The sequence below is a fragment of the Conger conger genome, chromosome 4, assembly GCF_963514075.1.
Source record: "Conger conger chromosome 4, fConCon1.1, whole genome shotgun sequence".
Lineage (NCBI taxonomy): Eukaryota > Metazoa > Chordata > Actinopteri > Anguilliformes > Congridae > Conger > Conger conger.
Genome location: NC_083763.1, coordinates 46,901,750 through 46,923,199, shown reverse-complemented (window position 1 = coordinate 46,923,199; position 21,450 = coordinate 46,901,750). Strand labels below are relative to the sequence as shown.

The 21,450-nt window shown below is 40.6% G+C and overlaps 1 protein-coding gene across 2 annotated transcripts in view; it reads left to right on the top strand.

The window, feature by feature from the left end:
• Window positions 1–21,450, top strand: part of fam49bb (family with sequence similarity 49 member Bb) — a 77,153-nt gene that overhangs the window by 1,850 nt on the left and 53,853 nt on the right. The window contains exon 1 of one of the 2 annotated variants that reach the window (XM_061237664.1): window positions 5,804–5,946. The exons of the other annotated variant lie outside the window; for it this stretch is intronic. The gene's annotated coding sequence lies outside the window, so the exon portion shown is untranslated. Of the gene's footprint in view, window positions 1–5,803; window positions 5,947–21,450 lie in introns of those variants that run through there. 2 annotated transcript variants of the gene reach the window in all.

Genomic DNA, 21,450 nt, shown 5'->3' with positions numbered 1-21,450 from the left:
TTATCGTTCCACATGCGGGAAGCAGATTTTTCAGGAATGCAGAGATTAAACAATGCTGCTGCCGCTGTCGGCTGGAGAATACTGTGAGAGACACCAACGTGAAGGTACAGCATAGCCTGACTGTGGGAGGAAAACTGGGACACCAGTAAGGGCGTGTGACTATGACGCTAGGGTCCTCACATTGTGCGTAGAAATCATCTATCTAGTATATTCTGTATCGAAACCACCCTTTAGCTCATGAGCAGCACTATTAGGATTGGAGTATATGCCCATTATACCTGGCTAATCCTACTGTATATAGCCATTTTAGTTTTTGTTGTCCAGCAGCTTTGGAAACATAATAGGAGTGATGTAATATCTATAACATCAAGTAGAGCAGTTGTGAGATTAATTTATGTGTGTCAATTAATGCTTGTGAAAATTAACTCTGCTAGTTAAGCCCTGAGTATTATGTGTTGCAAATGTATACTATTTGACCTTGTCCTTTACTGTATTAATGTAGAATGGTAATGAACTAAAAACAGTAAGTAGTGTTATCACCATGCCCAAGCTGTTTCCAAAATCATCGCATATAGAATGAACAACAATTTGATCAATTTGATTAATTTTTCTGCTATCATCTCGATTATCACTCCATATTCACGCTGATTTACAGGGTTTCTATTCCGTCCAAATATTTTGTAATCAAACCATACAGCTGGGTTTTTACTGGTAGTTACAGCATGGTACCTGTTCAAAGTCTCTTCAGTATGTAGCTGTCTGTAGCCACCTCTTTGAGCTACTATGATATCCCCTTATTGCAATTATTACCATAGTGCATTGCAGCATTTCCCAGCTGGCCTCAATCTTTCATACTAGGGAAGCACTCTCATGTCACCTTGACTGTGGAGAACAGGGTATTTGGTTCACAAGCCTAACCAGAAAACATCACTTCCTGTTTAGCACTTCCTGTTCTTGCTTTGAGCTTTGCAGACATGCACCACGTTGCAGAAAGGAAAGAGATTTAATTTCACTTAAAATACAGAGCAGTGACACAGGTTGTAACACCTTCTTCCAAGGCTCTTCTTCCTTCCTTTTTTGGGATGATAACAAGCAAATTACTGCTATGTATGTGTCAATTGGCTTACCTCTGGATGACCATAAACTATCAAACTAATAATAATCTGTAATTAAGTAATATAACAATATGTAAAAAGCAACAGGATTTTTGACAATGTAAAAAGTATTTGTTGTTTTACCCTTTAGCCTATGTGTCGATGCAGTAGCAAATAAAAACTTAGGAGATATCTGTACAAAGAATCGTCAAACATGAAAAGTACTATTATCCTAACTATATAGAATCACTATAATGTCTGTTGGCCATTTGTATTTGTATGCCGGCCCTGGTTAATGGAAATAGTCCCTACTTTTTTACAGACTAGAAACTTCAACCTGGCATCCTACAACTCCCCTGGAACAGGGAAAATTACTGTCATATGCAGTGTCAATGAACTATGACCCTGGGGCTTCTCAGGGTTTTGACTAATGGCCTTTTTTTGGATTAAAGTGCAAGGTGGTGACAAGCATTTGTCATGAGAAATAGCAGCTCAGGTAATTTTGCCTCCATGAATCAGTGAAAAATGAAACTTGACATAACTTTATATTGAATTTATTTTTAGTAATGCTGCCTCTGGTTGTAGTGAATGGTTATTGAAGACTGCCAAAATGTAGTAACCTGGACACAAGTGTCCAGTAAAGGTTGGAGTAGAAGTGAGGAGTATTAGTCTGGACTTAAGTGTGGGACAGCTTGATCCATGTTGCAAGAGTGGCACTTAAGTTCATACTTTTGAATATGGAGCCTTAAGTCGATTCCCTTTGTAAAGTACACTCTCATTCCCACCCATATGAATTATTGAACCTGACTGGAGTAATTATTTGAATAAATAATTGGTGCACTGGCAATAAAGCAGTTGCTAAATGAAAGGTGTTAAATGAAAGGGCCAGTGTGACTTTAAGCAAAATACTATATAATACTATAACACTGCTGTCATTAAATGATTACTTGCTTTCATCATGATGCCACCTTTGACCATTTGTTCTTACTTTTTTACTACTAGTGAAAGTGAAACTATTTCTGCCTTCTAACCATAGCAATTTATCCTTCATAAATTTGGACCCAAAACCAAGATCAAATTGAAGTAATATCTCTTCTGAGCTGTGTGGTGGCAGTGCCAGAAACACTGGTTCAGCAGTTTCCCCTTGTTTTCTGATTCACCCTTCTGTTTGCCTTGTACGGTCTAAACGAATGAAACGCCAAACAAAAGTGACCTTTTCTATGCTGCCTCTTGGACACAGAACAAACATGTTTTGCCACCATACATGGGAGTTTCACACAAACACAGGGCATGCTGTCTCCATCGACACAGATGTTGTCAGCCACGCTTGGCCTTTGTTGCCTCAACCTACCAGTATCATTTTCTGTTGTTGATGGAAAAATACTCTTTTGAGAAAGTTCAGGCTACCTGTGACATCTACAGTCATAATACATGCTGGAGTTTTGTTTGTGAGGTTCAAAATCCTTTGAGTCTCCAGGCGTCAGTTAAGGCTTGTCTCTATGGAAGAGATTGATCAGATCAGTTTTACTGTGATGTAGGAAATAGAGGGTGAACATACCTTAAAGCCCCTCCTCCTTTAGCTTGGAACACCATCTGCAATATGGGAGCAGTTTCTGTGCTACAGAAGATATTATTCCCCACTCCTGTGTTCCCATGGTGAAAACGGCTTATATCCAAAGTACTTTCTAGCCTTGGGTGCCTTCAGTCACCCCCACCCACCACTGCCAGGAAGACATTAATTATGTACTGTTTTTAAGCCAGTCCCCAACTGAGGATGGTAAAATGGGATGATTTTGGTACGGCAATGTTGGCAGGAAAAATAAAGAGACATCAGTTCTTTTTTAAGCATAGTACTGATGCAAACAAACATCTATGCAAATGTTTATGTGGAGATTGCCAAACGATGTGCTGTGCTGCTTCCTGAAGTCAGATCATGAACGGCACAGTGAATCAGTGGACTGATTTTAATTGATATGTAGACGGACTAGGCAGCACGGATGGTGCAGTGGGTAGCACTGCCGCCTCACAGCAAGGAGGTCCTGGGTTCGAATCCCCGTCGGCCGGGGCCTCTCTGTGCGGAGTTTGCATGTTCTCCCCGTGTCTGCGTGGGTTTCCTCTGGGTACTCCGGTTTCCTCCCACAGTCCAAAGACATGCAGGTTAGGCTGATTGGAGAGTCTAAATTGCCCGTGTGTATGAGTGTATGAGTGTGTGAGTGAATGGTGTGTGTGCCCTGCGATGGACTGGCGACCTGTCCAGGGTGTATTCCTGCCTTTCGCCCAATGTATGCTGGGATAGGCTCCAGCCCCCCTGCGACCCTGTTGAGGATAAGCGGGTTCAGATAATGGATGGATGGATGTAGACGGACTATTACCTTGTTTATCTTTAGCCTTTCTCCTTCTCTGTCAAGTGCATTTTCTTCATAAGAATGTTGTTTGAGTTTCAGTGATGCACTATGCTGGCTAAGACTTTTGAGTCAAATAAAATGGAGCATGTGTGTCAAACATAAGAAATACGTATTAACCCTTTTTTAACCCTTTAAGGGGTAAGATCAATTATTAAGGCAGAGGTTGAGTCAACATGTCATTTTTTAATGATAGACAATGGTCTTGACAATGGTCTTGTAACAATGTTTTAATACATTATTGTACCTTTAAGATTCTATTGGTAGTGCAACAATCACTGCTGGTAATTGAGAGCAATGGAGTTCTAGATCACTGATGAAGAATTTTTTAAATATATTTAAGGCTTAACTAAACTGAAAATAACAACATGATACTAACGTTACAGGCTGCCATAACGTATAATGCATGTGCCACAGAAGTTATCTTGTATTTAAAAATTGGCACATCCTACGAGTGAAATCATCACTAAAGAATATGAGCTTTGTAGCTCCTGCTTTGACCAATCTTTAATTAGTAATGTAATCTTCAACAGCAAATCATATTTCAACCATTAAAGGTCAATACAGTTAGTGTAGGCCACGGGTGGGATCAGATTCCTGTGATGAGCTTAAAAGAAATGGTAATGATATCCTATCCTATGCAATTAAAAATGCAGAGCTTCATTTCCAGTAGCTTTTCAGTCTTGGGATGTCACACACATTTGAAGCAGATTCATCCTGCTGCCAAATTATATACAGAAGATCAAGTGCAACAGAAATAGTTTAAATTAAGTGGGAACATATCGGTACATACAAATAAGAGATCATGCATTCAGTACACACACACACACACACTGTGTTGTTTTCGTCCTTTCCCTCCTTCATCATATCTCTCTCTTTTGATGACAAAGAAAGTTTGAATTGTGAATTGACACAGTGAAAATGGAAAAGCCCTCAGTTCACCTGGGGTGAATTGAGTGCTTGGACTGATGCAGTGGAACACGGTACTGTTTAGGCTGGAGATGGGCCTTTTCATTTGTGTCAATCATAGTCCTTGAGGGGTGCAGTGTCTACTGAATTCTGTGGTTCCCTTTCAGCTAGTTTAGGCCTTGCAAACTATGTCCTCTTTAGCCAATCGGTAAAATAAATGCTCTTCTTAATCCTGAAACGCACTGAAAACCAGCAGACACCGTGGCACTCCCAAGATCTCAGTTCCAAATCCCTGACTTACAGTATATCACTGTCACAAATGCAAAGCACGGTTAGAATGAGATATCTGCAGTTATATAAAACATTAAATCAAAACAAATTATCTGTGCTAACCATAAGGTACTATACAGTTGGCTTTCCTATACAGTCAGTGATCTCTCAGAGATGCTTCCCCATCAGTGTTGGTTCTGTTTTGTGCTATATTAGCATGTTGGTTTATGTAGGTCAAGGGCATCAAACTGCACTGTTAGCAAAGACTGTGTTGACAAAACCCAGGAAGTGGCCTTTGCCCTTAGGTGGACCCTACTGCAGGCATCTCGAACACAGTAGACAGAGAACCACAAGACCCTGTTCAAGGATCTGTAAAGCCCCTGTTTAATCACACTGCAAAGTATCCCAGGAAGGAAGGTTGTACAAGTAGATAAATGATTGTCCTACATTTAATTGTCAGTTCTTTCAGAAAAATCACTATTATTTATAGTGGAATGGATCGTAACGTAACGTAGGCTACTTGTATACAAAGATAAACATACTTTACATAGGTTGGCCTATTTCCAATTTCAAAAAGAATTTTGAAAAAAAGTGTCACTTCAGTATGCTATTACAATCATTATCTTCATATCCATTCATCTGCTGATCAGGAATGACCTAAATTATTAAGATCTGTAGTCCTTAAATGCCTTTATTTCCTGTTGCATTTTGATTCAGTGAATGTTTCTGGTTGTCAGCCAGGTTATTTATAAAAAACGCAGACACTAAAGCCACGTAGGCCTGTATCAGCTATGAGCAAACTAGGTAGCCTTGTAAAGGAGTATATGCTTACCATTCATTCTCTGGCGTGGGTAGTAACCTTAGTGCCATGTTGGTTGTTCAAAACATTGATGATGTGGCTTGTGTGATCAAAATAACTTTGCCTGAAATTATGTTTGGCATCTTCCTTTTTGCACGGTTATATAATTCAACACCCACTCTGCGTGTGACTTCGTTTAAAATGCAATTTATGTTGGGTTAATACACAGGCGAAGCGTAAGTAGCTAGTCTAGCCTAAAATAAGCTCTTCTGTGAACTCCGCCCGCTTTAGGACCTGGAGAATTTTACTGTATGACTGAGCGGCGCTGTTGTTGGAAGTGGAAGTACTGTATCTCTGTCCGCATTTACGTTATTCGAGAAGGCGGACGTTGTAACGTTACATGGCTGTCTGAAATAGGAGGTGTAACCGCTATGTAATTAACGGAGATTTCCCAATCGTGCATTTGTATCAGGTAAAGACAAAACTGATCAATGTCTTACAATTGTAATGCTTCCGCTTTTTGTCAGGTCCGCTAAACTCTGGATCAGATAACTGAAAAGGGCAATTATAGCCAAGGGAGGTGCCTGAAGTCTCGGGTACATGTGCTTAGTAATGCTCCGATTCCTTATTCAACTCATTGTATTGGCAAATTAGCTTTCTATCGGGTAATTGCATTGTAGTAGCCTACAACTGGTTCAACAAATAATTTGCCGGTTCCTTGGGTGGCCATATAACTATTGCTCTGGTGGAAAAGGCAGTAAGCTAACTTAGTTAGCCCGGTACTTTATCGAGAAGGGAAGAGTTACTAGATCGCTGCTTTAGGTCGACCTGTTCCTCTATCCTAATTAGATTCAAGTCCGAATGGAATTCTGTTTTGGTGAGCAAAAGACTTCGGCAGCGGATTAGTCATATCGTCTAAGCTTTTTACTGCAGCCTATCGCCAGTTAGAAGCCTTAATTTGCAATACTTAGTTACAATCTATAGTATTTCATACTCACAAGCTGGAGTTGACTTTAACACCCAATAATTGTTAGAACGGACATGACATGCACGGAAATGTATTATCAAACGGTATTGATAAAACCGTAGCGACCGTCATTGCACTACGTCCAGGGTTTATGTCAGATGATCGTATTAAAAATGCAAGATACTAAATTACCTGGAAGCCTGTACGAATATGGCCTGTCCTGGATCAAAGCTACAATATTGGGCATGAAGACCTATTCGCGGTATTCACATGCTGTAGGGGAAACATTATGAACATGACCACAAAGACGCACCATCAAATAAATTAAATAGCCATCAAAGATTACGGCCAGATTAACCCTAGTCTAATACTAAATCAAAATTTCAATGGAGATTATCCATATAAAACCAATACAAAGTTTAGTCCATTAGTACGCTTAATTTGTGTCTGTGAAACTGTCCCCAAAATGTTTATTTGGGCAACCTTGAATGAACGACATGCTGTAGGCCTATCAATTAATTGTATATTGAAAACCATTAGTAAGAGATGCCCATACCCTCTCTGAAGGGACATGTTCCAATCCCTGGTTTTATCTGTTCACCCTCCCTAATAAAGTTTAAGATATGAGGAACAACTCAGAATATAACATTCAGAGCACTGATTTGCCAACATAGCCAAGGAGAGGACAGAAGTAAAGATAGAAAGTTACGAAGCATCTTGATTAATTTAGAGAAACAAATGGGTCATGTGCTTTGGAATATATTAGCGAGATAAGTGTTGTATTTATATTTGCATGAAGTGTCTAGATCAGTAGGCCTACTTGATTGGCTGGAATTAATAAACGGCCATTAAATGTAAGCAGTGTATTATTGAAGTAGCCTACAGCATTTTCCTTTCCAGTTATGTAGGATTGCCCTTTTTTAGTAATGGTGACGGATGGTAGGAAAAACGTTGAGGCCTGTTTTGATAGGTGGAGGTTTACAGTATGTCCAAGGAGGCAGACCGTATGATTCAATGGAATGTTCAGGCCCATGATTTGTGAAAGTGTGGTAGTGACTGTGTCCAGTGAGAAATGGCATTATTTGTGTGAACTAGATTTTGTGCAATGACTTATACTGCATAAGATCTGACCTGAATTTGATGCTGTTGTTGAAAGTTTTTTTTTCTTTTTTTCTTTTTTCTCCAGTCCACTTGCTCTTGTTGATTGCTGCTAGTTGGCTGTAGAGGCAGAGATTACAAATTAGCCCGCTCTATTTTTTTACTGCTACTTGGTTTTGCAGTATAGTGCTGAGTGGGCTTCAGTTTAATGTTGTGCAGTTAAACTAAACTCTTAACATTTCCCATTTTGGTATCAATCAATGTTTGTTTTTGCTTAGCTATGTATTGGTTTTTTTATGTTGCTTGTGCATTGAAACTGTGTAGGCACATGCAGTATATTAAAACACTCGCTTGTGATTTTAGAAATGTATGCCTTTTTTTTTTTTTTTTTTTTTTTTTTGCAGAGCCTGAACATTTTTCACATTCTTTATTTTTCTTGGGTGTAATAAGAAATTTCCAGAATTCCAAGAGTCCATGCTGACTATTCCCGGAAGGGACATCAGTTTTTAGTCCCCAATGTCTACAAAGGGCTGCACTCTCATGGAAGTAGTTGATTACTTCTTGACCTGGCTTGTAGTGTACTTTCACTTCACTTCAAGTGCAATGCTATGCAAATAGTAACTTGGCTAAATACTTTAGTTGCATCTTAGCCTGGAGCCTACAACACATGTTGAAACATGAAAGAGAAATTGGCCTACTTCCACAAGTTTGAGTGCAGGGGTTATGTTTATTGGGTGTTATCTTACAATCTGCACACGATTGTAAATGTTGTTACTTTTGTGCTTGACTGAATTGTTGACATTAGATAGGCTCATTATGAGCACTTGTGGAAAAGCAACTGAGATGCTGATGAAAGAACAACCTTGCCAGCGGCTTCATGGATGTGCATGTTGGCCTTTGAAAGTGAAGCATGCCTGCTATAGGTATGAAATGTGCTTGGCTTGAGCTTTGTCAGGAGAGACTGCAATAGCTCTTAAACACTGACCTCCATCTGGGGCCGTGGTTTACAGAATTCTTCTGCCCCTTCTCACATCCTGTCACCGATTTCTCCATGAAGTGGTGAGGAAGAAGATATACACCTCTCTGAGAAACCCTCTTGACCATCCTTTCTATGGTAGGGCATTTTACTCTCTGCAGACCCCCAAAATAAACAGACCGTGTTTACCATGTTGACACAGGGTCAGCAGGGTTTGATAAGGAGACAGTGCTCACCAATACAGGACTATTGCGCTGCCTCTGCGCAATTCTGCCACCTCAGTGGAAGGCTCTCTGAACTGTTAAGTTGAAATGGTACTGTATCGGCTAAATCATGGATTTTCCACATACACTGATTGGTGTTTTTATAAAGCTAATGTTGTGGGAAACAGTTTGGTGTCTTTGGGAGCTGAATAAAGATCTTGCAATACCATTTAAAAGTAAACCACAGGTAATTCAAGTTACGTGTGAGTCAGCAGCCAGCTGTACTACAAAGGTTAACCAGGTTTATTGGATGTACAGCGATAACGTCTGCAGGAACATTGTTGTCACCCCCATCTTGTGACTGTCTTTATTTGATGATTTCTTGTTTTTCTGTAAACCCTGGGTATATAGAGGGAAACGTGGAATTGTTTGAGGAGACTCGCTAACACGACCTCCTGCGCACCATTCATGTATAGCCATTCATATTTCACATTTCCAAATTGGCATTATATTTCTTCACTGCAGATTCTGTTAAATAAGTTGCATTCATTTTAAAGTGCAACCTCTTCACTCACGGGACATCAGTTAACAGACATACACAACATAGGATACCTGCACTCCATAGTCACTCGCCTATCCACTAGTGCCATCACAAGATGCACAATTGTATCATTGTAGGCTATCCAGGCCAGAGGCCTGATATCGATTGTGCAGACCCACACTATTGGCGGACATTTGCAGTTCCTTTTGTTTAACTGTTAGAACTGTTTAGCAGTTAAACTAATCTTTTTGGAGTCTGATACACAAGAAAACATTTAATTCATCCTGTTCCAGTAGCGCCTGGTAAGACTACTTGCGGTTCCTTCGCCTTTCAGATACGTTGGTGTATTTGGGGAGTTCTACACCACCCGCCTTCACAAAGTCAACAGTTTTGCTGACAATCAATTCCCACCAATTGCCATATGCTCACATAACACAATTGCAAGTGTCATTGAATGCTTCAGCCGAAGCAATGCCTCAAGCATCAAACAGCCCACACAAGCACATGTACTTGGTCTGTAGGCCTAATCTAGAGGCTGATGTATCATTCCAAAGGGATTGGTACACAGTAAGTATGATTATCGATATGATTTATGCAGGCAGGCTGTTGCAATGTGTTCAAGCTGGGCCATAGAGATGACAGATGAGCAGTGCTGCAATTTTAGCACAGGCAATTTTAGTAAATGTCACCAGAAGGAGATGAGCGATTAGCAACAGTTCTGGGAAGTATAGACTATGTACTTAGTGCAATTCTTATGACATTAATTCAGAGGTTAAATTAGCCACAATGTCTAGCTATTAGGAATTTGCTCAATTTTGCTGCCAGTTGCTCAATTATCTGTTGTAGTGTAAAATCATGATTGTGTTTTCCTGTGCTCCCAAAACAAATATATTGCAGCCATACCTCAGCCATTATGGCCGCATTAGTTTCAAAAATAACATCTGACCAGCACTTTCCAAAGTCAAGATTTTTGGCCTGATAAGAATTGAACGCTGGTTGTCATCAGTAAATAGCCATCAGTTTGCTCTGAGCTAGTCTGCAGCAGTTCACATAATTTTCACTACAATATTTTCCATGTAGGGCTTCTTCGCAATGTTTTCAGATAAGTCACTAAAAGACTACTCTGCCCAGTAGGCAACCTCATTTATTCAAAGCACATCAAAGATGTTTGTTGTAACTTGCTTTTTACATCAAATCTATGTTCAGAACATTACTGACTGTACAAAACATTGATTTGCTGAATAATCCCTTTGAGCATTAGCAAGAGTTCATAGTACTGTTAGCAGCTTTAATACTTGGCACCACCTTTCATGATTATAGAAATTCACCGTGTACTCAGGGAATACTCAGTTTGATCTGGAAGTGAACAACAGGCCTTTGGCCCTATAGGACCCTGGACGGAGAAGCAGGCCTGTTTTACAGATATGTTGGTACCATTCTTGTGTTTGGTAGCCTGAATGGTGGTTTTTCTTTTATTTCCCAATGTATCATATTGTGTTTCCTTCTTCTACTTTGTATTTTAATTGCTTCTGCCACTGTCAATTCTTTGCAGTCACACTGTTTCACCAGATGTTCACAGCAGATATTAATTCCAAAATGGCCTTCCTTCTGTGAGAAGGTGGCCAGTAGAAGAGAATAGTCTGTCCTCATCCTGATAAGTATTCCAGCAGTGTAGAATGTTTGTACTGTGTTTCATTGGTTATCCTGTGGAAACGCAGGGTCATGTTGTTGTGTCCTTTTATGGAGAGCACAAAGAGAAGTGCTGGTGGATTCATGGCATTAGACAGCCCTAGATATCCTTTGCTTCCCGTTTTGGTTTTGATCTTGGTGATTTTTTTTGGCCACTTTTTTACAATGTTTCATTTTCCAGGCATTCTATCAACCGGCATTCCAAACTATTGGCAAATTGTTGGACCGTCTTAGAAAACTGGGTATGAAAAAATAAAGAAATAAAAAATCCTCTGGTAAGCTTGAAAAGTTGATTAATGGATATCCATGTGTCGTAGTCATGAAACCATACTTAAAACCCATTCTTTCTTGGTGAACATATGGTTTAAATTCTACCCCTTCTTGAACTGATAATAGTGATAATTTTATAAGAACTATGAGTCAGAATATTTAATGTGATTGTTTATCCCCTGGACAGTTCATATGTTACTGCGAATGCATTCTACAAATTTTTACTGTTACTGTGAGCTTCCAAATGGGGTGGTGTACTACAGTGTGAACAATTTGGAGCAAAAGTTATGTGGCATTAATTGTTGCATCCCCCTAGGAAAGAAGGAAATGGCCAAAAAAGAACCCTTAATGGTTGATTGGTCATCTACTAACAACACAAATCAGTGCTGCTGCCTAGAATGCCGGCCTTTTCGCAGCAAGTCTTTGTCAGACTGTTCACCTGGACTGATTGAAACGCACCGGTTTGGTTTCACTCTGGGTGACTTCCTCCGGTGCCATGACAAGATTGTGATCGAACTGAGCTGAGTTTACCTCAAGGGTGAGAGGGCCGCCACTGTGACTGCCACAGAAGCTGCAATTATGGCTCTGTTGGGAAGTGATGTATCTGGGTACCTGTGGAGCTTGGGAAAAAGAGGATTGGTGGGTGGGGGTGTCAAAGGGCCCTTCAGAAGAGCTCACACACTTTCGTTTTCCTGCTTTGCTTGTGTTTTTGGCTGTACTCTGAATGCAGGAAGCTGCATGTAGGCCTAATATGTGACCAACTGTGTCCTGGATCGTTAGGTTAGGTGTGATTTATTTTTATTTTTTTCTCCCAATTTGGTAGCCAATTGTACCTCGTCTGATTCAATTGGAGGTAGTCGTATTAGATGTAGCGCCCGTACCCCGTCCCTCGGCGGCCCGAATGAGAGCGACACGCCTTCTTCAAGCTGTCTCGTCTCGTGCCCGTTGCCGTGATTCCGAGGCGCCCGAGGTGCTTATTGTGCGGCGATCTAATAACCCTGCCAAGTCCCTCCCTCTGGAGCAGCGAGCCAATTATTGCTGCCCCACATGAGCCGGCCAAACTTGGCTTTTGGCAGGACCGAGAATCGAACCCCGGTCCCCGGTGTGCAACTGCAGCAAACTGCAACCGCAAGTCTGCTGCGTCTTAGCCTGTTGCGCCACCGCGGCTCCCCCAGGTGTGATTTTTTTAAGGAATACTACCCAGGATTTGTAGCTTGAAAATATTGTAAAATAACCATGCTAAAGCATATCTATGGTGCTGTAGCAATCTTTGTCTTTGCGTACCTTTGCCAAATGTGTGCTCCTTTACCTGTGTATTCTATGTCTTTGGTACGTTTCTGGGCGTGGCACGGGGTGAAAACAGGTTTCAGCTGACCATTCATAGCTAGCCATCTACTGCAATGGTGCGGGTGAAAAAGTACAGTAATTCCAGTGATCACTCTTTCAAAAACCAGAATGCGCCCTGGAACTGCTTTTCCTTGCAGGTGACAGTTGTCGGAAAACAGAGATATGAAGATAAAAGGGAAAACGCATTTGAAATATAAAAATGGTGGGTGTGTGGCGCTCCCGACCAAGGATAAAAATCCTTTCATTGCAAACACAGGAGCGCAGCTAGGCTGAAAAATCCTGCATAGTATGCCTTTAACCAGAGGTGTTAAGATGGGTCATGTTCGTAGCCAAGCTGTTGATACCTTTGCCCAAGAAATGTCTTGCGTGACTTATGACGCTGATACTCATTTGCAAACCTTGAGCAAAATGAGAGTGCTGCTCATCGTCTTCCCATCTCAGTCCATACCAGGGATGCCACGGTCGTGCGCCACGGAGGCTGAGCGTATGCTGGTTTTCATTACCACACCAGCTGATTTCACAAATTACTGAAACTTCAACCAGAAATGAGGGAAGTAGGTTAGGTTAGATTGGTTCATAATGAAAACCTGCATACTCTCAGTCCTCCACATGAATTGGCGCCCGTAGTCTGTACATTGTTCTTCAGTTGTACATTTCAACCTGGCCAGCTGGGCAGATGGTGTTTTACACAGCTTCAGCCAGCTGGCTCTTGTTCAGTGCTTCCAAAATGAAGTGCAGCACAATCTAGTTAGGTTTCAGTAGGTGTATAATGGTAGGGAATACTGGCATTCAGATGTCTCTTAACTCATTTATCATTAGGGTGCTAGATGGCACAAGTCCCATGTTAAACCTGGCAGTTGCTTCTACTAGTAGCTGGAGGATATTGTTTGACTACACAGGAAGACATGGGTGGGGCTTTGGCTCTCTCTGGTTTCTCATTTGTGCTGTTGCTGTTCACATTGCTACAGTGCCGGGCAGTGCCAAGTGTAAATCACTCTGGGAATGGCTTTAATGGGATAAAAATGGGAGCCCACATGTTTATTAGTTTTTAATGATTATGTTCAGGGCAGGTATGCATACAGTACTGAAACGCAGGGAGCTTCCTTTTCCAAGTAACTTTGAGATGTTTGCCCCAATATACAAGCACAGTGTATGTACAAGTTTATTCATTTATTGTTTTACTGTTTGCAGAAAGTCTGCAATGAGTCTTCATGTGCAGATCTTGTGTGGTTTAGGGTACTTTGGCGGAAAATACTTTAGGCGAAAAGACTTGAAAATCATTTAAAGAAATGACTAGAAGTAATGTATATGGAAGTACTGTGCTTATCACTAAGGAAATTCATTTCATTAGGCCAGATAAAACAAATACAGTTTCAGATTGCGGACCTCCGCCCCTATGATTTAGCCTCAACGTAAAATGTTTGTGTGCCTCTTTGACAAACCTATAAGCAATGCCCATGGGTTTTAAGAATAAGTGAAGATAAGGCCTAGTATCTAATGCAAACAGGAAAACATTACTTTCATCCCCACACCAAAATAGACGATACAGACCATTGTTGGGAAAATGTAGAACATTATCAAACCCTGACCAGCTAGTGATAACAAGCAGTGCATGTTAAGATACAATATTGATGATGGATGAATTCAGTCCTTCTCAGGAATCTCAGGAGTTTTTCATTTTTTCATTTTTAAATGATAAACGAACCTCAGTTCACCCCATTAATAATAAAAAGCTTCTGGTTGTTAATGACATGGTTTCTGAATTCTTCAGGCTATAAATCATTTTTGGTCTTGACATCTACTCCTATTTTGTGTTGCGCTTCTGAAACTGGAACCACTCCTTATAGAAAATCCATTCATCCAGAGCACTTTCTGAAAGCTATGCTATAATAGTATTTTATCATAGTGCTGTTTATCCTGCTGTCTACTATGGGGACTTCAGTTTTGATATTCTCAACATTTTAAATGATTATTTGTTATGTTTGACTGAGTTTGTTATTTTTCCCAGCATAATGTGTAATGTACAAAACCTGCATCTAATCTGCCATTTTACATCCTCAAACGGCTGTCTAGTGCCAGGAGAAACTTTAAATTCTGTTTATATAATGAGACAGTGAGACTGTGCTTATAAAGCACAGTCTCATTGTTGTAATCTCTCATAATCATTCTCATTATTAGCCTAATATAACAACAAAATGTAGCTAGTAATTTTTCCTGTCTAACAGAATACATGTTACCTAACTGAAGTTACACTTTATGTTATGACAATAGTTTTGTGTTGTTTTGTTGATGCATTTTGAATAGTCCCTCATCTAAAAGGCATACTATGCAGGATATTCATCTTGAAAATATTATCAAACAAACATGCCCAGTCATTACTATGATACACTGGCAACCTGTGTCTGTGTTCACTTACATTACATTATTGGCATTTGGCAGACACTCTTATCCAGAGCGACGTACAGTCTAAGCAGACTAGACTAAGCAGGAGACAATCCTCCCCTGGAGCAATGCAGGGTTAAGGGCCTTGCTCAAGGGCCCAACGGCTGTGCGGATCTTATTGTGGCTACACCGGGATTAGAACCACTGACCTCGCATCTCCCAGTCATTTACCTTAACCACTACGCTACAGGCACTTCTGCCCAATACCTTGCTTGTCTACTTGTATTTGTTATTCTAATATCTCCTTAGGCCTTCTGGGTGTGGCTAGAGGGGGCAAAAGGAGATGATTGGCTACTACAGTTGTGAGCTGGGTTTGTGAGAGATTAGCCTTGGTGGCTAACTATTAATCAAGTGGCTGGCCAGCTTTCAGTAACATTAATTATCTGCCGTGTTATAAGCTAACTAAATTTTTGTATGTTAGCTGGCTGGGTGTGTAACTCGGTCCCACTGTACTGACATCGCTGTTTATATTTTTGGGAGATTATACCAGCGTATTTCTTCTCCTGGGCAGAGGGAGCTCATGCCTAAATCAAAAAAACTCCCAGAGTCAGAAGACTTGAGTTGTCTGATAAAAATAAAAGTGACAATTGTGTGGGCAAGCTAGAGCGCCGTGTGAAATCCACTGGTGTTAGCACTATGCTATTGCTATCAGGGCACGCGGTCATCTGCAAAAGGACTGGCTGGTTTTCAAAATGGGTGTACATTTTTTTGTGAACAAACACAGGAGCTAGGCAAGCTAGAAATTCTTGCATTGCACGCCTTTAACACATGCCTCATTCAGTTAACTTAGTTACTGTATAGGCTACCCTCAAAATCTTCGAGCATCTCACTGTCCATAAACAGAATACACAGCTGTGTTTGTAGACAAGTCCATATCTCCACTATTTTAGGTTCTGTGAAGGATGAGTGTGTCACAGGAGGTAATAAAACTAAGTATACTTATGCAGATCACTCAAGCAGCCATGGAGTGGCTGCTCTTCTATAGTAAATTTTCCCCCACATGTATTGGCACGTTCTGCGGTTGGCTATCCATACTTACTCTTTTTGTATCTTCGCCTTTAGCAGGGAAATGAAGACATGTAAAATTTAATTTGCATAGATGTTTGTCGGTGGGCTATAAATAACTTCTCATTGCATAGATAAATGGTGGAGGAGAGAGTTCTGTTTGAATAGAAGCTGTTGGTCATTTCCTAAGTACAGATAGCCTAGTGTATGCCGTGTAATGGCAGATCCTCTGCAGTAGTGAAGATTTAACTGGTATTCAGTGTACTGTATGGCTCAAAGCAGGTGACTCAAACTATCAAGAGTCAACGCTTACACGGGTGACCGCATTGACACGGAGCTGGATATGTGGGATATCCAGTCTGGAAAGCCTAAGCTGGAACTCTGAACAAAGTCATTACATTACATTACATTATTGGCATTTGGCAGACGCTCTTATCCAGAGCGACGTACAACAAAGTGCATACCCATAACCAGGGATAGGTTCGCTGAAAGACCCTAGAGGTAAGTACAATTTCAACTGCTACCTGTACAAGAAAGATAAGGACAAGGGCCATTTTTTTTTTTTTTTTTTTTTTTTTTTTTTGAAACAAACAGGTCCACAGATATGTTTCTCTCCTCACTCAAGGGTGAAGTTTTTTAAATCAAAAGTAAAACCACTGGCTCACACAACTGTCCAGTATAGAATTGAAATGTAAAGCCAGTATTTGTGTGTACTTATTTATTTTTTATGTATGCTGGAGGCAAATTTACATTACATTACCTTTATTTGGCGGACTGTTTTATCCAAAGCGGCATTCAATAAGTGCATACCGAAGGAATATACACCACTGTGATGTTGAAGTGATTGTACAAATGGGAAAGGGTGGGGATTCTCTAGACTCACTGCAGTGGACTCACCTTGTCCCATTTGTCATAGAAGGAAGGAGGAAGACATGCAACACAGTTTTTCTACCTCCCTCGCTCAACTGAGGGAAGACCTTAAAACTAGCACGCCTATTTTGAGCATGTTATGAGTGGTCGAGGGAGGTCAGTGCTCCTCTTTCAGACATGCTCAGACACAGGGATCAGAAGCCAGGGAAAGAATGTGAAATCTGAACCACTGGGCATGTCAGACCACAGTGACAGACAATGGTTTATTTACTATGGTGAGGGAAACCTAACTGGCTGGGTCAGCGAGACCTTGAGATTTGAGGCAGGCTGTAGGTCACAGTACAGCAAAACCAATCTGGTAGAGTGGTTCTGATGGAAGGAGGCATTGCGTTTTGAAGACAGGGTCAACCTATGTACTGCATGATGTTGGTTGTAATGCACTGTAATACATAAAGTGTATGCTGGGTTCTGCAACTCTTCAAACCAGGAAATCAGCATGTAAAACTGAATTTGAATGTAAAACCCCAGCCTTTATATGTGGCTTTCCCTATCGGTTTTCTCATGTTGTTTGTAGTTCTGCTCCGAGATAAATTTTTTGTGAATTTTTATTTCTGCTCAATTCAATTTACAATAAGCCGGGAAGCACAGCTACGGCAATGGGAAGTGTAAACAGTTTAAGCTAATCCGGGACAGTGATTCTCTCATTGTCACTGCCATTGTGGAGTAGCAGTTTCCTTTTTCATTCTTCCATGGTATTAGAGAGGATGGCATTGTGAGAGGCTTAACACACTTGCTGTTTAATGATGAGGTCACCTGTCTCAGTATCATTTCATTCAGTAAGGTCAGTCCACAGGATCCTGGAATCAGCAATCAAATTAACTTTGTGTTTTCTGAAAAGTACTAAATATCTTTTTTCATAGCCTGCACGTCAGTGACTTAGAATTATAGCATATCAAGAATGAGATGCCTTTCAAGTCTAGGATTAGAATACTCCTAAAACTTCAGACTTTTTAAACTGGTGTCACATTCACAAAATTGACACGGCGTCACACATTTTAGTTTTTATTTTGCAACATCAGTGGTTCTCGAACTTTTTGCTGACCCCCCCCCCCCCCATTCATTGCATAAATGTGCAATGAATGTGCAAAACTGCATCGTTCAATTTACGACTAAACTGAATGTTTTTCTCTCTCCTTCAATTATTAAAAGCTACTACTGAGAGTACTAAAAATATTACTACTAGAGTGTTTTATTTTTGGCCGATTTGTCTTTATTGATCATTGTTTCTTTGATTTTGTCTGGATGCCCTTGAGTATAGATTGATCCATAGTACGGCTATTCAATTATTTCACATAACACAGAATTTTGATTTAATCGGTTCAAAAACCTGTGCACCGATTGATTGATTTGTTTATTTATTAATCGGATTTTGTTTATTTATTAATCGAATTTTGTATCATGCAGTCACCAGATGAGAGCTGTATCTGTTGCAGTATATGCATGCATCATTTTAGGTACTGTGTACTGAAGGTTTTGATGCATTTTGGCTAAAATATGAATAAACGGACATCCCACCTTTCCAAGAATTTGTCACCTGCTTCCTGATACCAGGGAGTGGGCAGAGACCTCCCGGAAATCGCAATCTTCACCACATGCAGAAGATAAGAAATTTGCATTAACCAATCAGAAATTGACAAACTGTAGTGAATTTAAGAATCAAAATACCCCAGACTTAATTTGGAGGGAGAACGAAAGACGAAAGGCAAAATAATTACGTTCATTAACTTTGTAGTCACACCAGTGTGACCTTGTACTCGCACCGCCAATAAAAATGTAGTCGCAGTCTGGAGCCCTGCAAAGAGTTTTTTCTGCACTCTGTATAACTTTCCAAATGATTTCCAAATGATTTAAGTCCTTGAAACCCTACTGTTTCATTCTAGCCAAGGTTTCCAAGGATTGGGTCTCTGTCAGGTGTGACATCTGCCCTGTTCTGAGTCAGCTTTCCTTCACTGCAGAAGTGTCAGTCTTAAAAAGTGCTTTCGTCTTGTAATAAGCCTTAAAATGATGTTTGTCTGGTCTTACTTAGCAAAAAAATAATATAAAGATTTTAAGTCTTAAGAATAAAATATTTCTTGAGATTAGCTTATTTTTTGGTCAGTCTCTTTTGGTGTTGTTGTGGATTTCTTCTCACTCTCCCAATTCGGCACACAAAGGCATTATTTACAATTATAATATATTTCTAATCGTTTAGGAAAGTGAGCTGTGAAGTGTACAGTAGGACCCTCAACGTCAGACAGCTTGCAGTGGTTGTTGGCCGGGTTCTGCATCCGACCGGTTTTGGAACATGACTTGTGTCGCAGCTGAAACCCGAGTACCAGAGTTTGCCACCGTCACCAGAAGCGCATAACTCAGACGGCCTCTTGTCAAAGAGGAGCTCACAGAGGGGGGCTGAATGACGGAAGGGCTTTCGGTCAGAGGTGGGTAATGGATACGGGTGTTTAATGGGGGACACTTTTCCTCAAGGCCTTCCATGTGCACTGTGCTAGAGAAATGTTATTTCTGTTATGCGCCTTATCTCAATCCCCTGCCTTATCTTATAGAAACCGTACACTAGAGTACAGTGCTCTAGGCTGAAAATCACCACTGTGCCTAAGCGTTTATCTGCTTTGAAACTGGAGACTGTATCTCCAAAAAAAAACTGTAAATAATGATTGGTTCTCCCAGGCACTGCAGAAAACTTCCAGAACAAACTCCCAGGATTCAACGTGCTGTCTGATACAAATGGAAGTGTCCTGTTTTGAGAGAGCTTACTCAGTACAGCCTGTACAACCAGAGGTAGCACGAAGTGTTTCCTGTTTTCTTCCATTCCAGCTTCAAATAATGTGTAATTTCCTGGCACTGGCATAGAAACAAATTGCCCATTGAAGAGTAACCGCACTAAATGTATTCAGGATGGGCATGGTTAATCGATGAACCAGTTAACCAAGATCAATTACAGTGCAGGTTGGGAAGGAACATGCTACAGCAAAGATAAAGTTGGGAAGATAAAATCCGACCTTGCAGTTTGGAGTATTGTGTATTATCCAACACTGAAGTCACACCTGCTAATCTCACAAATGGGATCGTTGACAGCTTCTTGTGGTATGTCATGATGCTGGACAATACAGAAATCTGCCCAGCTTCAGGCTGGCTACTTGAAACCAGCATTCGCTTCGAATGTCAGTCTGAAAGACTAACATCTATGGCCATTCAGGATTTGTTGTCAGGGCAACCAACCATGGAAAGTGTTGTGTTCTGTGTTTTGGACTGTAAGCTAGGAAATGTGTAACGGGTAGAGGTTTCACTTTTACCAGTAGGCCAATCAATAAATAGGTGGCAAATCAAAACGATGCAAGTAGCAATGAAAAATGCATCGGAGAAAGACTGATGGAATATGGTTTTATTTCATATGTTATTTTGGTTTCTTTTATAAGGGCACATTCTCTTTCATGAACTGTATATTGCATCGGTGTATACTGGTCATTAGTCCCATAGCCAAGAAAGGAGGCCATCTCCTCCCTCTCCATCTGTCCAGGCACCGGTGATGTCCTGTTGCCAGACCCATCTGACATACTGTAAGCCCCGGTGTCCAGCTAGGAAGAATGTCCGTGCACACTGGTTAGGGGCATTCCTGTTCCTTCCCCTCCTCCCAATTCCCAAAGTCCCAGCGCTCTGGCTCTGGTTCGTGTGTATGCCAAGAGGAGCTTCTTTTCGTCTCCTATTCCCTCCTGCTGCTCCCAAGATCAAAAGAGGTTTTGATCACATCACGTTTTGATCACAAAAAACAAAAAATAAGTCAATCTTAACAATGTTTTTGCTACTCAAAATCTTGTTTCTTTTACTTGTTTGCTAGATGAGACGGAAATATTGTATTGTGGTACAGTAAGACAGTTTCAAGATTTGCCATGGGCATGAGAACATTTCATTTGTCAAGTAAGTAGAGAACAAACAAGATAAGCTCATATTTTCTACTTCAGATAAAAACAAATCTGAAGTCTGATAACAAGACAAAAAAGCACTTGTTCGTTGCCATTGAGGATGCACTGATGCCATTGATTGATTGATGCCATTGATGCCCAGTCATATGTTCTCACTGGATGGAATGTTGTAGTTTGATGCAGTATCATTAGCCTGCCCCCCTCTCTTAATGGAATAGATTCCGCAATGATCACTGGTCCCACGTGACTGTCACTGTTTCCAATACGCCATCTGCTTGCATGTTGTCCTGTATACTGTAGACTACATGGATGGACCCTGATGTAAGATAATCATTCACGATATCTTTTTTTCACACCCACAGCGTAAATGGTGAACAACAAACCGGCTGCTTTTAGTGTTTGATCCTGCTTAATTACCTAGTTTACTACTGTATTTATGTTTGTTAGTGAACTTTGTGTAATTTGTGGTTTATGTGAAAAACCACAAATTACACAAAGGGCTCTCTTGAAAAAGAGATTTTTAATCTCAATGGGAAATTTCTGGTTAAAATAAAGGTTAATAATAATAATAATAATAAATCATTTTCTTCT